Genomic DNA, 17,541 nt, shown 5'->3' on the forward strand with positions numbered 1-17,541 from the left:
TCAAGTCCAATAACTAACAATTTGACAAATTTCTTTTCATTAATCAAAACTAAGTATAAGCATCCACAAACCACATAAAGTTAAATACAAAAATCAAATAATTAAACAATATATCTACAAAATAAATCAAATACAGAAAGACTCATCATTTCAAAATATTATTTGACATGCAATACTCTTTTCTATTTGCTAGATTCTACTTAAGTCTCAAACTATCAAATTAATCAAAAAATATTTAGACATGAAGTATTTAAAAATTTAATTTGGGTTGAAAATTACTTACAATTGAAGCCTAGATGAGTTATTTTGAGAGAGTGAACAATGCAACCAAGGATCGAGAAGAGGAACCATTATTATAGGTTTCAAAGGTAGGACTTGAATTTTTGGAGAGAGGGAGTAGTTTAGATTTTGACTTTTTTAATAAAATCTTAAATTTTAGAAGGATTTTTTTTTTGTCTTTCCATGTAATGTTCAAATATTAATACATAAATTACTTTTTTGATAAATTTACTTTGACTTTGAGTCTTTGACCCCACTCTGTACAAAAATGTAAAAAAATTATTGGGTTCATTAGATCTTTAACAACCTAAAACTCTAGATAAATAGTGTGTAGAGTAAAAGCTTTTGGTAAATGAATGGTGTCATGTGACACCACTCACCTTAAGGTAGGTCCACACATGCGTTTGGGTGGAGGATAAGCCTTTAAAATTGTTTTTCCCTAGGTTGCTCCAAATAGCTATTACGAAAGAGGTAAATTAAGGTGTCTAATTCTGTTCAAGAAGTTGGCTTTATGTTGTCCAATTGGCGATTTGGCTTTATATAAGGTCTATTTGAGTACAAAAAAGGAGTCTTTCAAGGTCCATTTGATTTTCAACAAGAAAAATAGAATAGTGTGGAAATTCGATGAACATGGTGAGTTCTCAATTAAAAAGATCTCTTCAACCCTATGTTGTAACTTGGATACTTTGCATGACAGCAACCTCCATGTGATATGGAGTCTTAGAATAACTTCAACGGTACAATGCTTCATATGTTGCTTATTTGGAGTGTATTCCAACAAAAAGGTTCTTGTATTGAAGGGAGTACTGATATTGGAAGAGGAAAAAGATTATCCTTATCGCTTCTTTGTTAAAGAGTATTGCAACCATTTGCTCATGAATTGTGAATTTGGAAAGAAATTTTAAAATGGTGGGGAGTAGTAGATTGTGTTCCAAATTCAGTCTCTCTCTCCAATAGTGTGACTCTTTAAGTGGAGAAATATGTGTAGAAAAAATTAGCTCTCAATTTGTGGGGTAGCTATTTGGTCCTTTGGGGTTTTACAAATGAAATTATGTTTCAAAAGAAAAAAAAGAAAAAAAGAATAATATTTTTCTAATAAAACTTCGCTTTTTGTTTTTGTTCAAGGCAATGGAGAGGGATGATGGCAATGTTAAAGCAAAATGGTGGACTAATATGAGAATAGCTTTTAAGTACAGTATTTCTAAAAATATTTTATGCAGAAACATTAATCAATGGGAACCTTCATAAGCTAGTTTCTTAAAATATGACACGAATGGCTCTACTAGAGGCAAGCCTATATATGTGAAGGCAAAAGGGTGCTAATAGATTAAGTAATATAGCCAATTTATTCTTATGATCAATTACAATTTCATAACCTAATGCCATTAAGGTGGTACTTGAAATGTTTTGTAACTAATAGTGAATTGGCACTCCAAGGTTGTTGTGTTTGGGGTCCTTAAATTTGAAAAGTAAGTTTTATCTTCAGTGCATTGTGGTTTTTATTGTTTATTGTTCTGGATAAGGCTATGGTCTTTTTGTTAGTCTTATTTGATTCCCAAGTGTGGTATGTCTTGGTTTTGGGTGGTATTTGTGTCTATCTTGTGTTGGTATTAACTCTTTTAGGTTTTTTATGTTGTTCATGTGAAATTTGAAAAACAAAATTTTAAAATTTCTTGTACGTTGATGCGTATAGATTCGCACCTATACTAGTTTTAAGGTAATTACATCATCACACTATGATGTTGTTAGGATTAATGACAATATCCTTTTGTAAGGTGGGCCAATCATATTAATTGTAATGTGGGTGTTCTTCCCTTAACACACCTTTGAGGGTGAATAGTTCTTCGATGAGAATGTGGCAGTCGGCCATCCGTAAATTGGAAACCAAGCTGGCTTTATGGAAAATAACAACCTTGTTTATGGGAGCTAGAGTCACACGTTTGAGATCAATAATGTGTAGCTTACCTATTTTTTACGTGTCTTTATTTAATATGCTTGCTAAAATGCAACATAGTATAGAGAACATTCAAAGGCAGTTATTATGGGGAGGATCAAATTTAACTAGAAGGATTCACAATGTGAGATGGGAAGATGTATTTAAAAGTAGAAAGATGGGTGGGTTGGGTTTAGTGGATATGGAACTTAAAAACAAAGCCCTCCTTAAGAAGTGGGTTTGGCGATATGGGAATGAATTAGAAGAGTTTTGGAGAAGAATCATTGTAAAGAAGGCATAATTGGACAATAATAGGTTAATTCTTGGGGATGGGAATATAAGATGGGCCTCGAGAATGTGGAGAAATATTGTGCAGCTACTGTTAAGGGATGGTAAGTATGTGAGTGTTGTGATTGGTGGAATTGGCATAGTTGTTGGGAATGGAAAAAAGGTTGGGTTTTGGAATAAGGAATAGGTGGAAGGGTTTATACTTAAAAAAGCCTTCCCATGCTTTGTCGATTAAGAAGGAGGTAAGTGTACAAGAGTTTGGAGAATGGCAAGGTGATAATTAGGCTTGTAAAATCAATTTGAGGAATATATTTAGGTGGGAAATGCAGTAGTGGGGTCAATTTCGAGCTATTATCAAAGAGCAAATTTAAAAAAAAGAGTTTGAAGATAAAGTGGTTTGAAAAGGATTCCCTAGTGGTCAATATACACTTAGAAGTTTTCACAGATCTGTGATGGTTAGTAATAACACGTGTGCAAGTGTATGGAAAGAGCTATGGGTTGGCCTTGATCCTTTCAAAGTTGAGGTTTTTTATTGGCAATTGGTTAAAAGCCGATTACCGATAAAAGAGTGGTTGGAGAACAAAGGCATCATAAGTATGGTTGTCGCAATGTGCATGCTATGCCATAAAAAGAAGGAAATGGTTAGTCATATTTTCTTTATCTGTTATAAAACTTGGATGATTTGGGAAAGGTGGTGTGATTTATGGAATTTGCCATAGGTTATTCACAAAGACTCGTGTTTTTTGTTTTGAATCTTGGTTGGGTTATGCTATTCACTTGAGAAATGGAATGGTTTTGAAAATGGTGTTTTATGCCATTACTTGGATCATATGGATTACTAGGAATGAAATGGTATCCAGAAGGAAGAAATGGGATAAGAATCAACTCTTTAAGCTGATAAAGGTAAGAATGGCTTGGTGGATTAATGTTAAGTGGTTGAACCTCAATATCTTGATTGGTGATTTAAATAGATGCCTTATGCTTGGAAATAATCTTGGTAAAAAGGCAAAAAATAAAGCTATTGGGGAATTTATAAGTTACAGGAGGGGTGGCTCAAGTTTAATACAAATGGTGTGTTCAAAGCTGAGGAAGTTGGTATTGGGGGTTTTCTACAAGACTCTATAGGTACGACAGTTGCTCTCTTTTCTAAATCTATAAGACATGCAAACGCTAATCTTGTTGAATTGCTTATAGTAAGGGAGGCACTTCCTATTAATGGGGCTTTGACTTGGGCTAACTAGTTTGATCATTAAGTGTGACTCCATGAACGTGGCAAGGTGGGTGCAAAATTTAGATAATATGCCTTGGAGACTAAGAAAAATTGCTATTCAGATTTCCAACCTTTTTCATCAAGTTCTAGTTTGGAACATCAAATATGTTCCTTGATCGGCCAACCGAGACACCGATAATTTGGCTAAATGATGGGTTCAAAGAACTCATGATCTATTATGGATTAACTATGAAAGTAGGGCAATGGTTGGTGGGTGATTACAGTTGTATTTTTCTCTTTGTTTTTCCGATTATTAGGTTGGTTCATGTTTGATGTAGGAAGTTTTTTAAGTATGCCTATTTATTTTGTGGTTGATTTTAATATTTCTATGCTAGCACAACAAGCCTTAGGTGACTTTTGTTGGAAGCTCTGTTTCATTGTTGGTAGCTGGATTGAATGGTTTTCATGGGGGTTGTTGTGGTGGTATTTTATTGAGTCTTAGGTAGGGGTTTTAGCCTCTGGTGTACGATTTATTTTTGAAATTTGTGGTTTTTGTACAACTTTTAGGTAGTTCAATTATTTATGGAGACCTGCATTGGTTCCTTTTTTGTATGCAAGGGTATTTTTTGGGTTGTATAAGTGGAGGTTGTGTTTATCCCCAAGGGTTGTTTGCTTTAGGTGGGAAATCCTATGGGAATGGGGTGCTTGCATATCGGTGTTTGTGATTTGTAGCATTTGTGTATGCAGTTACCTTATAGATGATATAATCTAGCTTTTAAAAAAAATGACAATATCCCTCTAGAATTTAGCAAAAGCGTCCAAAAAATTACATACAACGAATTTGAAATTTTCTTTTTAGAGCCTTAGAGAAAAAAAAGTTAGCTAAATGCTCAAATTAAGACTAAACGTCTAGGCACTTTTTCAATTAAGGGTCAAACATTTCAATTGTAACAATTAAGGGCCAAATATTTTCAATTTCTTACAATTAAGGGTTAAGTTAATAGGTGGATAAAGCATGTATCACATACAACAAAAAATCACGTGAATTGATTACAAGATGTAGTATTACACGCCATGTTGAAAAATGTAATTGTTACATGCCATGTTAAAGATTTTAGTTATTACATATCATGTTTAAAAATGTAGTTATTACATGTCATGTTGAAAAATTTAGTTGTTACACACTTTGATGAAAAAGTTATTACATGCCACACCATGATTTAAATCATTTTGACTTTACAGAAAAGACTTTTTAACAAAACTACCTCAACTATTCTTGGTTTAGCAAACGGTGACAAGATGACGACCACGCTTGATAAGCTGACGACAACAGATACCTAATTGAACAATGAGACGATGGAGAGCAAAAACGATTAAAAAGGAGAGGAGGCAAAGTGTGGGTAATTTAGGTCGATGGCGAGAAATGTTAATTGGTAGGAGTAATCAAATAAGGGAAAACAAAGTTGTTTTCGCTTAGAGAAAACGGCATCATTTGCTAAAAATTCAATTCAATTGCCACGTTGGAGGCAAAAAGCCAAGTCAGTGTCCACATCATGCACGTGTCCTACATATGCCAGACACCTCTCACCTTAGCATTTAATTATAAGGAATCGAAGACGTTTGGTTCTTGATTGTTACAATTGAAATGTTTTGCTCTAAATTGATAAAAACTCAAAGATTTTGACTCCAAATTGAGCATTTAATCAAAAAAAATTGATTAAAAAAAAGACAAAAAAAGAATAATTGTTTTTGAATGAATTAATTTCGACTTTCAATGCCAATTTATAAATAAATATGAGTATTTATCAAAGATTACGACTATTAATCAACTATTACTACTATTCATCAAAAGGTTATTATTTATCAAAAGTATCAAATTTAAGTTTTGAACAAACGCATTTTATCAAAAGTTATAACCAATCATTAAATGTTATCACTTTTGAGTTTTAACCCAATAGGCACATTTTTTTTTATTAGTCTCCTTCGAAATAATTCTCAAAGTAATTTTCTTTGTTCTACCTCGATAGATTTCCTCTCACCTTTTAACTCACAATGTAATAGTACTACTATCTCCGAGAATTCCCACCTTTTAACTTACATTTCTTGCAATTACCTCGATATTTCACTAATAATGACATTGATGTAACATGACTCAGATGATAATAATAACAACAACAACAACAACATTAGATATGTTGAAACTATAAGTTGTTTTCGATCCACACAAGCAAAATTTCATTTGCTTTCTCTATCCAATTATTCTTTTTAAAATTAATAGAAAACCAAAATCTGAATAATCAAGTTATAACGAACTTCCTTTCTCATTAAGCGTTATAGTAACTAACTTTATCAATGTGCAATTCGCACACAAATAATATCATTTTTTTCTTATTTGTTTTAATAGATATAAAAGTATTTAAAATATGTTCTAGTAGAATTAAAGGTCCGATAAATCGTAATAAAATTATTTTTAATTGATTATTTGTGATGTCATCAGTTCTGTTATCGTGTATATTTTGTGAGCAAAATTATCAAGTCAAACCAAAAATGCCTCGCATGTCAACGCAATTGCCAACGGGAAGTGTGGCAGTTAAGTAGGGGTCCTCATTTAATGTGTGCTTGAATAAGAGTTTAATTGCTTGTTGCTAAATTGTTTTTTAACTAAATTCATAGCTTTATCAAGCCGATGTTTTCCCCAATTTTCTCTTTTAAACTTAAATGATTTATTACTCTCTTAACAACCCTTTCAATATAATAGAAAAAATGTAAGCTAACATATTGAGAAAATAATATATTTAAAAGAATTGGATATTGGGTATCTAAAGTATATTAATTTTATCTTACAGAAAGTTTCTCTAAGTGATACTTGTATATGAAATTATATGATGTTTTAAAGAGTATTTGAGACATTTGAAGCTTGAGAAAGATGAGGCAATGGGTGGCAACGGAGAAAGTGAAATTACATCTGAATATTTGATTTATTAATTGATATATAATTTGTTTATATTAAAAATATATTCAAAATTTTCTTTTTAAAATTAAAAAAAAAAGATTGGGGTTTTACAAATTTCGCCTTCAACTTATGAAGAAAATTAAAAGCAGAGGATGGAGGCAAGTGCAACGGAAACCACTGAGTTGTCTTTGTGTCTCTGTATTCAACTAATGACATGATGTGAGTACCAATTATTCTTCAACGGGTACAGTTACACTTGTACCAATTCTTCAATCATGAGTTAAATGTGTTGTTTTCGGCCCTCTTCGGTGTTGTTGATAGTCCTTTTTTGGGGTAACTGATAGAGTGGGCCACTTGCTATCCTCCATTAAAATAATATGAAGAAAGGAAGTAATACTATTAACATGGTTCAGACAAAGTCCTTTTTTGCTCCGTTAATTAATTCTTTTGTCCACATTAATGAATTGACCAGCCAATCATTCAACCCATCGGGTTTCTTGTTTAAATTGTTTCTTCATGCATCATAATTACTTTCATTTGCGTTGAATTTTAATTAAAATTTAAATGAAATATTCTGCTATTTTCCGCCAAAATAAAAAGAAAAAAGAGAGCGAAAGTTTGCATTGTTAAATCCTCCTCACCCACAAAACATCCTTTTTTTTTTTAAATTAAGTAAATTTGTTAGTAAAAATAAGAGTTCATGTTTGATACATTGTTAATCTATAGTACTTATAAATTATCACTTAATCACACAATGTCATTATTATTAATGAGATAACAAAATCTGATTCATTCATAGTAAATAGAATCTATACAATAACAGTGCATCAAATTTAAACTCTAAAAGATAATAAATTTACAGTTCATCACATATTGTCACTAATTATCTCTAGGCTAATACCCAGTGACACAAAATTTAATTGTTATCAGTACCAGCTCGCAACATCAATGACAAACAAAGTGTGGTCAATTTGTCATTAGCAATTAATTAGTATTTATATGGACAACCTCAAATGCTGTTGACAAATTTAGATTGGTTTGGTTGATATTATAATTATTTACTTTCTGTTTTTTCGGAAACTGGTGTAAATCAAAGCCAAAACACTACAAACCAAGTATAGCATAATGGATGTAAAATCGCAGATTTTGTCATCTGAAAAATCATAAATTTTATGTCTAATCTCAAAAAGATTTTATGTCCAAATGTACATTTTACTTTTTACCTTGGAAAAATAAAAAAGTGAACAATAATTTAGTGAAGAGGCCACCTTAACACGGCATTAGGTAAATACGCTATGCATTAAGTTTACGCGTAATAGTGACGCTTTCTCCCAAAAATAGTCCAAGAATCATATATTTTATTTTAGTCCATGGTGACTAATTGATATTGCTTAGCTAAAGTAACTAATTGGAAAAGCATCCTTCTAGTAACTCATCAAACATCGTTCCAATTTTGGCAATAATCAATTCTTGGACTTTACTGCCTCAAATGTTTTTCTTGTACCAAATAATTAGCTGTGTCTCCAAGCAAAATCCAAAGTGAAGAGATGAATGCATCAAATCAAATATTATACTAGTCAATAATTTTCTTTCAATTCTCAGTCTTTGTAGCTATTTCAATTTCTTGATGAGCATAGCTAGGAAGTGACGTATGAGTTGAGATTAATTAAGAAGCCTGAAATTAATTTAGTATGCACTACCTAACAAAGGGATAGAGTCATGAATTAGTTTGTTAAGTTTCCGCGACGGCATTGGAGTGTGTATGAGATAACAGATTTTCAACCCTCTTGTGCTCAACAAAGAGCAATGATGATGAAGTATTACAGTGGATAACCAAGTCTACACTTCAACCAAAATCAATATTTTAAAACCCAGATAAAATATTTAACTAGGCTGACTAATTTGACTATTTTGCTTCCTAATACCACTTGAAATCTATTTTACGGAAATTTGAAGTTTAATGAGGTTGTCTTGGATATGGTTGAATTTAAGTCTTCTTCATTTTTTTCTCTCTTCTTTGTAACATCAGATTTGCTTGAACAACACACACAAATTAAGTGACACAGAAGAGCCGTCCCATTTTTTATTTTAAAATAGATAAATATTTCTCTTTTTTCTATATTTCATGTGCATGGATAATAGTTTTTAAATAAATAGGTACACCAAAAGAAGCGCACTTTTGATTGACCAAATCAATCTTTGGCATGATTTTTTTTTTAATTTATTTCAAACCATAAATAATTAAAAAAGAAAAAAATGGAGGAAAAGCTGAAGATAACCAAACAAAAAAAATCATGTTGCTGTTCACTTTTCTATTCTCGTTTTGCCTTTTACCCAATTTTTATGTTTTAATTTAACTTATTTACTGTACATTTTTGTAATTTCATTTTCCTCTTTTTTTCTCTCTCTAATCCCTCAATGTCCCTATTCCTCCCTTTCCTTGTCTCTTCCCTTCTTTTTCCTATTTTCTTAGTTGTCCAAGATATTAAAGTAATATACGAGAAAATATTAACAATATTTAGACCTAGCAATTTGTGTTCTTGTGTCTTAATTGTATTAACACGACGATTAAGATATGAAACATAATAAGACTAAACCTAAACATGACATGAATAATTATTCGTGTTAGCATCTAAAACATGTACATGGATACGTTTAATAACTTTATAATACAACATGACATACTAACACGTTTATTAAACTTATCAAGATTTTTTTTACGACATGACATGATTAATAAACAAGATTAAATGATCAACATAATTTTTTTCCTTGCACGATTAAGATGCTTAACACATTTAACACAATTAACCTAAAATATTTTCAATTGAATATAATTTTATTATTCAAATTTAAAATCAATAATTACAAAAATAATTATAACAAAATAATAATAACATCAAATATAACAAAATTTAACATAAATAACATACATAAAATTCATTATCATACTAATAAAATCCATCATTAATATTAAATGTGTTTACACGATAACACGATTAATTAAATATGTTTAAACATGTTTAACTCCGTGCCTTTTTGTGTTGTGTTATCTTATCATGTTTAAAATTGTTAGATCTAGCAATGCCTTAAGTGTTGAAAAGTGAAAAAAAAAAAAAAAAACACTCAAAGATTCCTTCTGTCAAAAACTAGCTGAGCAAAGTCTTAGCCAACCATGTCTTGCGTTTTAGTTCATATAGTTAAAACATAAACTAGAAACAACCTGTGGTGTGCACACGGACAATAGCAACACTAGTTAGTAATAATATAACATTAGTGCTAAATTTATTATTATGAATTTCTTGATTTAATAGAGAAAACTCTTGGTGGCATTTGGTATTCGGGATGTGCACTTACATTCCCCGCAATATGCCCAATTAAATTACGTTGCTGCATTTGTTTTGAAACAAGCCAATGTAATGCAAGATCTTCCTTCCCAAAATAGCATGAACTACTTGATTGCTGAAATGGACAACTACTTTGATTATTAGATGAAAAAGCTATAGCATGAAAGAGAAAAACATAAAAAGAAGATCAATCAACTTAAGAAGAAGTTTGCTTAGATAGTTTATCCTTAACAATCCATTAAAAGACATATATCATTTTGTGGAACAAATTATTGTAACTCTCAAAACATCTAAATTTTTAATTTTATTGGATAACTTTCGCATACATTCATTCACATATTGTTTGATATCTATTGATTGACATGTTTGACAACTTTTGTAAAACCCGACCCTATAAACACATGTCATGACATACATGCACTGAGTAGCATGTTATTACGCTAGGAAAGCACTTCAGAATAGACGAAACCCGGTATTGTACCTAATGGTACACTTGAGTTGATTTAACCTCGAACTAGTTCAAATAGGAATCGTAGGATGAAATTTAATATTATGCAGTCCAGGAATGACTAAAAATGATTGTTTGGAGTTCGAGGGTGCATTTGGGGTAAAATGGAAAATTTCGATGTTTAAGGGCAAAATCGTCATTTTGCCACCTAAGATAATAATTTGATCATGGAGTGAAATTTTTGACCAAGATTAACTTTTTGGAGTATAATTTAATGATAGGAAGTGAAAATTTTCTATTCCGGCAATTTTCGGAACATAGGGGCAAAATGGTAGAAATTGATTTCTACCAAAGAGAAATAAGAAAATTCAACAGAGAATTCACGTTTTTCGCCCGTTTACGCGTCTAACGGTAAGATTTTTGGACTTTAGCTTGATTTCTACCTTTCCTATGCCTTTATTTCCATTTAGCATGCTTGAGGAGAGAGATCTAAAAGTGACATCAAGGGCTGGCCGAATTTCAAGGGGGGAGAAATTGAAATTTTTAGGTTTTGATTTTTAGTTAAATTGATAGTTTTAGTTAGTTAAATCTGTTTAGAAATTAAATTGGGCAAGAAAGCATTAAATTTTCACAGTACCCACCCTTGGCGGAATCTACAATGAGGTACAATGATGATGATCTGATTTTTATTGTAAGAGAAATGAAGAGAAAATGATGAAAAATGGTTAAATGTGATAGAAAAACAAAGTAGAAAATTTACCGAGTTAAGGTCCCATTTTTGGCCGAATTTTCCAAGGAGGAAAGGGAAATGATTTTGGTGATTTTTGAAGGTTATTGGCTTATAGTTAATGGTTAGAAATGTTGGAGAGAGAATGGGATAATTTAGAGCTAAAATGGAGCACGTTAGCAATTTATCGGGTAAAGTGCCAAAAATAGGTTAATACTGCGTTTAAGCTGTTTTAAGCTATTGCATTTCATACCATGCATTAGTATAGGATTTAAGTCAATTATATAGTGATTTAGCATCAATGTGGTGAATTGGGTAAATTTTGCAATGTGTCTAGGAGGAGAGCGTTTCGGTAAAGGCAAGAAAGTCGTACCCGACCAACAGTGATCGGGCACCTAGGAAGCATTTCATCTGTACAAACGGTGAGTAAACCTATTATTATTGTAAATTATCTAGAGTTTATTTTTAAATGCTCTTCATGGATTTTATGAAATGAAAATGAGATTAAAATGGGATTTTTAATGTTTTAGAAATAAATGTGACAAATAAAAATATATTGTGTTGGTTATGAAATTGAGTAATTGGAGGCTGTCAATTATTTTGAAATATATATATTTTACTATGAATGGCTTATGATATATGAGTATATGTGGCTATATTTTATAATTGCCTTGGGAATAAATGTACTATGCAGGCTGGGTAAATAAATAAAAGCCACGTTATACTGTCGAAATTTTATTAAAATTGGTGGGTTAGTCACTACAGTGACGGGTTTTCGTGGACTGCCTATTAGAGGGGCACGATAAACCCGGTTTCATAGTTACTCTAGTTGTAGAGGCGATGAGGGTAACTCCCGGGATAGTGTTAAAGTTCACTTCACATCGAACCCCCACGTGAATGTGTAACTCGACCAACGCCAAGGAACGGCTTGTTTTCAAAACTAGAATGTGTTTAACATGTAAATATCTTAACAACCTTGGCGGACTCGGTTAGATGCCTCGACCAAGGTATCCCCGAGGACTAGATTTTGGCTTGAGCCATGTTTTTAATAAAGGTTATAAGCCTTGACAACTGTTTTGGTAAATTACAAATGTTTTATGGTTTAAGAAAGAAATTGAAAACCTTATGAAATGGTTTGTGATTTGTTGTTTAAACTTGCCTCCATTTTACTCGCCTTTATATATTTATGATAATGTCTGTTTACTCATTGGGATTGCAAAATCTCACCCACCTCCTTTCTAAACATTTCAGGCCTATGGTAGCTTGTAGATATCCGATTTTGTCGAGGATTCCAATTGACCCTTCTATCCTACAGACAGTAGGTTACTATCACCAATACTAGGTGTATATATGGGCCACTTGTCATTGTAATTATTATTGTACATTATAAATTTGTAAATTATTGTATGTATGAATTTATTTTATTCTCACGCTACAAAAAATTATTTATGTATAGTTCTATAAAAATTATTTTATAAGAAAAGGAAATATATTATCAAATATTTTTATTTAGTTTAATTAGCCAACTTTTCACTCTAAATGAATGATTTAGATTATAAAAATTTATTTTTAATCGGCAGTGGATATTTTTCTACCATACGTTGTATCTTTATCAGGTTTTGAAATTTTCTGGTAAAAATGACCAAAATACCCCTATGTGGCGAAAATTTTATTTTGATTGTTTTCGATCTAAAATAGTTTATATTTTCTTAAATCTCGATATTTAACAACGATTGCTCACAGGAAAGGCAAGAAACTAATTCGCTAGCCTTGCGGGGTTTCGATTGGCATTTTGGATAATGAGGTCAATCGAGACATTGCGGCGGTTGTCATGGGCCCGAGGGAGGTTCCGGGTCGTGACAATTCAGTTGGTATCAGAGCTTTTGGTTTAAAAACTTATAGTTTTGAAAGAAGTTTTGGATTTTTAAAATTCTTGGATTTAAAGTTATTTTAAAATAATTTACAATGTCAGTGTGGCCCAGTTAAGATTAGTTAGTTGCATGTAATTGCGTATAGAGTCTTTAGTAGTCTAAACCAAATTCGTCCTTTTTGTAGACCATTATGCCTCCTCGACTTGAGCTACCACCTATCACTAGATCTACCGGTAGGGGAAGAAGTCGCCCCAAACAGAGTCGGTTGGATTCCATAGAAGAGGAGTCGGCTGCATCTTCTTTTAGAGCAGTTCCTACTGCTGAGTCTACTGACATTCCTGTACCTCCTCCACCACCTGTTGCTACTCCTGGCATACCTGCCATGTCACCCGAGACAATTCAAGCATTAGCAGCTTTTCTCCCTACTCTTACGGGCCAGGCTCAGGCTGGTCCAATTCCACCCGTTGATTTCCCTGTAATAGCCCTAGTACCACCACCTCCTATTCCACCCGAGACACTGGACGTCTTCATTTCTAAGAAATTGAAGAAAGGTAGATAGTTGGGTTGCATCTCGTTTACTGGTGAGTTGGATGCGATCGCAGGTAAGGATTGGGTTAATCAAGTTTCGGAGACTCTTTCTGATATGAGATTAGATGACGATATGAAGCTAATGGTGGCTACTAGATTACTAGAGAAGAGGGCTTGTACTTGGTGGAATTCGGTGAAGTCTCGTTCCACTACTCCTTAGACATAGTTTGACTTCCTCAGAGAATTTGATGGTCAATATTATACTTACTTTCATCAGAAAGAAAAGAAAAGAGAATTTTTTAGCTTGAAACAAGGAAATCTATCTGTAGAGGAGTATGAGACTCATTTTAATGAGTTGATGTTATACGTGCCGAATTTGGTGAAATCTGAGCAGGATCAGGCCAATTATTTCGAGGAAGGGCTCCGTAGTGAGATTAAGGAATGGATGACAATGACTGGTAGGGAGCCACATAAGGAAGTCGTGCAGATGGCCTTACGGGCTGAGAATTCCAGTTGACCCCTCTATCCTACAGACAGTAGGTTACTATCATCAATACTGGGTGTATATATGGGCCACTTGTCATTGTAATTATTATTGTACATTATAACTTTGTAAATTATTGTATGTATGAATTTATTTTATTCTCACGCTACAAACAATTATTTATGTATAGTTCTATAAAAATTGTTTTATAAGAAAATGAAATATATTATCAAATATTTTTATTTAGTTTAATTAGCCAACTTTTCACTCTAAATGAATGATTTAGATTATAAAAATTTATCTTTAATTAGCAGTGGATATTTTTCTATCATACATTGTATCTTTATCAGGTTTCGAAATTTTTTGGTAAAAATGACCAAAATACCCCTATGTGGCGAAAATTTTATTTTGATTGTTTTCGATCTAAAATACTTTATATTTTCTTAAAACTCGATATTTAATAACGATTGCTCATAGGAAAGGCAAGAAACTGATTTAGTAGCCTTGCGGGATTTCGATTGGCATTCCGGATAATGAGTGTCAATCGGGACGTCGCGACGGTTGTCATGGGCCTGAGGGAGGTTCCGGGTCGTGATAAGTTTCTATGCTTTATCCTTAAATGTTGATTGATGATTGATTGAACTTACCTGTTATGAATGTTTCTATGATCTTATCCTTAAATGTTGATGGATAATTATATTTAACTTGTACTACCAATGCTTTATTTTTCTATGAGTGTCTCTTTTCATTAATCATTCATTCTACCTTTTTTCCTTTTTTGATATAACAAAAAAGGGGAGAAATATAGTGAATAAAATTGCGCTTAAATTTTCAATTATGTTGACTAGATTTTTCAAAATGATTTTTCAAAAGTGCTTTCAAACTTAAATGTAAATCTGTTTGAAGAAACATAAATTTAGGAGGAGTTTTACTTGAGAAAAATATTTTGAAATCTTGAGCATATTTTCAAGGGGAGTTTTTCTTCAATGAACAACTTTAACTATTAATTTTGTCATATCAAAAAGGGAAAAGTTGTTAGCTTTATGCTTGTTTTGACATGACAAACTTGATTGAACTCAATGAGCTTCAAAAGTTAATGAAAGATACTTTTGAGTATGAAGAAAATCCTCAAAGGATTGTTAAAGCTGAACTTAAAGGAAAAATATTTTGAAATGCTTTGATTGCTTGAATATGTTTTCAATATGGATGATCATGCTTTTGAACTTAAAGAAATATCTCTTAATTTTCTCAAAGGTCTTTTATTTTAAAAATTAAATGTGCCAGCCTAAGAATCAAGTTTTCAAATGAAATGACTTGATTCTTAAATGAAAAGAAACATAAATCTATTTCTTTGATTATAGGAAGAATCAATTTTGGAGAAGAAGAAGTCAGTTTTCAAGCAAAGACTAACTGTGAAGATTGATTCTAAAAAAAGAAAAAGTTGATTCTTGGAAGATAGAAGCTTCAGAATTTGTGAAAACACCTCAGAGACAAAGAATCGAATTTGGAAAGATAGAAAATAAAAGGAGAAAAGCAAAGAAGAAAGAATCGATTCTATATGGAGAAAAGTTCGTTCTTGAAGCACCAAAAGTACAACCCAAAAACTTGGTAACCGAGAAAGACATGGCACAACTGGAAAAAAGTGGAGTAGAAAAATTAAGCTTAAATTCAAATTTTGGCACCAGACAATAATGAAGAATTGACACCCTAAAGCAAAAGAACTAATTCTCCAAAATTGCAAAGGTGTCATCTTTAAGTCCAGTTGTAGAAGAACCTACACCTCAAAATAGAAGAATCAATTCTTCAAAGATAGCAAGCTACAAACTTTGCAAAGAATCAACAACTCAACAACAAAGAATGTCAAGCCCTACTCTATAATATACTTGCCATGTCATTCATGTACTTGATAGTATGTTTGCATACTTGGATGCCTCGAAAAATTGTTAAAAGTCAGTATCGTACTTAGTGGTATAATTAAGTTGATTAAAACCTCGAACTAGTTTGAATAGAGCTTTTAGGATGTATTTGAGAGTTATTGAACCTTAGAATGTCTTAATATGGTGATTTGGAGTTCGAGGATTGATTTGGAGTCCAATTAGGAATTTTATAACGTAGGGGCAAAATGGTTATTTTGCCACCTGAGGACAAAATGGGAATGTTGGATGAAATTTTTGACCAAGTTTGATTAATTGGAGCATGATTTGAATTTGAGAAATGAAAAATTTTAATTATGACATTTTTTTGTACATAAGAGCAAAACAGTCATTTTACGTGTCCACAAGGACGTAATTGGAATTTTTGGAATTTTACACCACCATAACACTTGTCAAGCCCATAAATTTCACTTATTATTATTTTATACTTTGGATAATTAAGAGATTACATGTGGTGGTGAGAAAATGCTTAATTGTTAAGTTTTAACCATGGACCAATCACATGGTGACACATTTCAAGTTTTAATATTTTTATAATTTCCTTTATAAACTCAACATAAACTCTCCCATTTCACTCTTCATGGCTAGCCAAAGCAAAGAACAAAGAGAAAAGAATAGAAACAAACCCTAGAGAGGAAAATTCAAGAGAAATTTGTTGAATTTCAAAGAACAAAATAATCAAAGGTAAGATTTTTCAATTTTAGCTTAAGATCTACCTTTCCCATGCTTTCTTTTTCATTTTCTATGGATGAAACACAAGTTTCCATGAGGGAATACTTGTTGGCCGAACATAGGGAGAGAGGTTTTGATGATGGATTTTGCTAGATTTCATGATATCTTAGTGTTTTTAGTTGTTTAATGATGTTTAGCATGAAAAACAAGCAAGAAAATCACATGCCCTTCAACAACCCTCTTGGGCCGAATTTTATAAATGACATGTTAATGATGGATTTTGTTGTATTTCATGTTATTTAGCTTGTAATTATTGATTTATGGTATCGGATATCGAAAACGGCTATCGAAAAGTATAGTTCCTTTAGTAAACAACTTGAACAATAATGAGAAAATCATAGTAAATGGACTTGGATTTGATTCTTAATGATATAGATGGATTTATTGGACTGTGTTAACACTAATTAGCATGTTAGTTCGGAACCGAAATGAATTTCGGTTACGATGAATTAAGTCACAATCAAGCTCATTGAGGTACTTTGGTGTATTTGGAATATTGGAAGTGTAATGAATATATTTGAAGTTGAATCGGATGTTTTGGTTAATTCAATAGTGTATAGTTTGAGTTAGGTCGAATACAAATTCAGTTCGATCATAATTGAACCCACGTAGAACACCGTCTTTAAGTGATTATTCGAATAATTCTCATTCAATTTCATGCATTCATATAGAGCCTGAAATAGTTTTATAACAGTTTGGTATAAATATATTAAATTACGTGTCGTGTATTATGCATAGGTGATGAGCCCTTTGATAAGGGTAAATATATCGAACCCAAGGACCAAGAATAGAGGTACTCCAAACTCC

Source organism: Theobroma cacao, chromosome 7 (assembly GCF_053813885.1).
Source record: "Theobroma cacao isolate CCN51 chromosome 7, ASM5381388v1, whole genome shotgun sequence".
Classification (NCBI taxonomy): domain Eukaryota; kingdom Viridiplantae; phylum Streptophyta; class Magnoliopsida; order Malvales; family Malvaceae; genus Theobroma; species Theobroma cacao.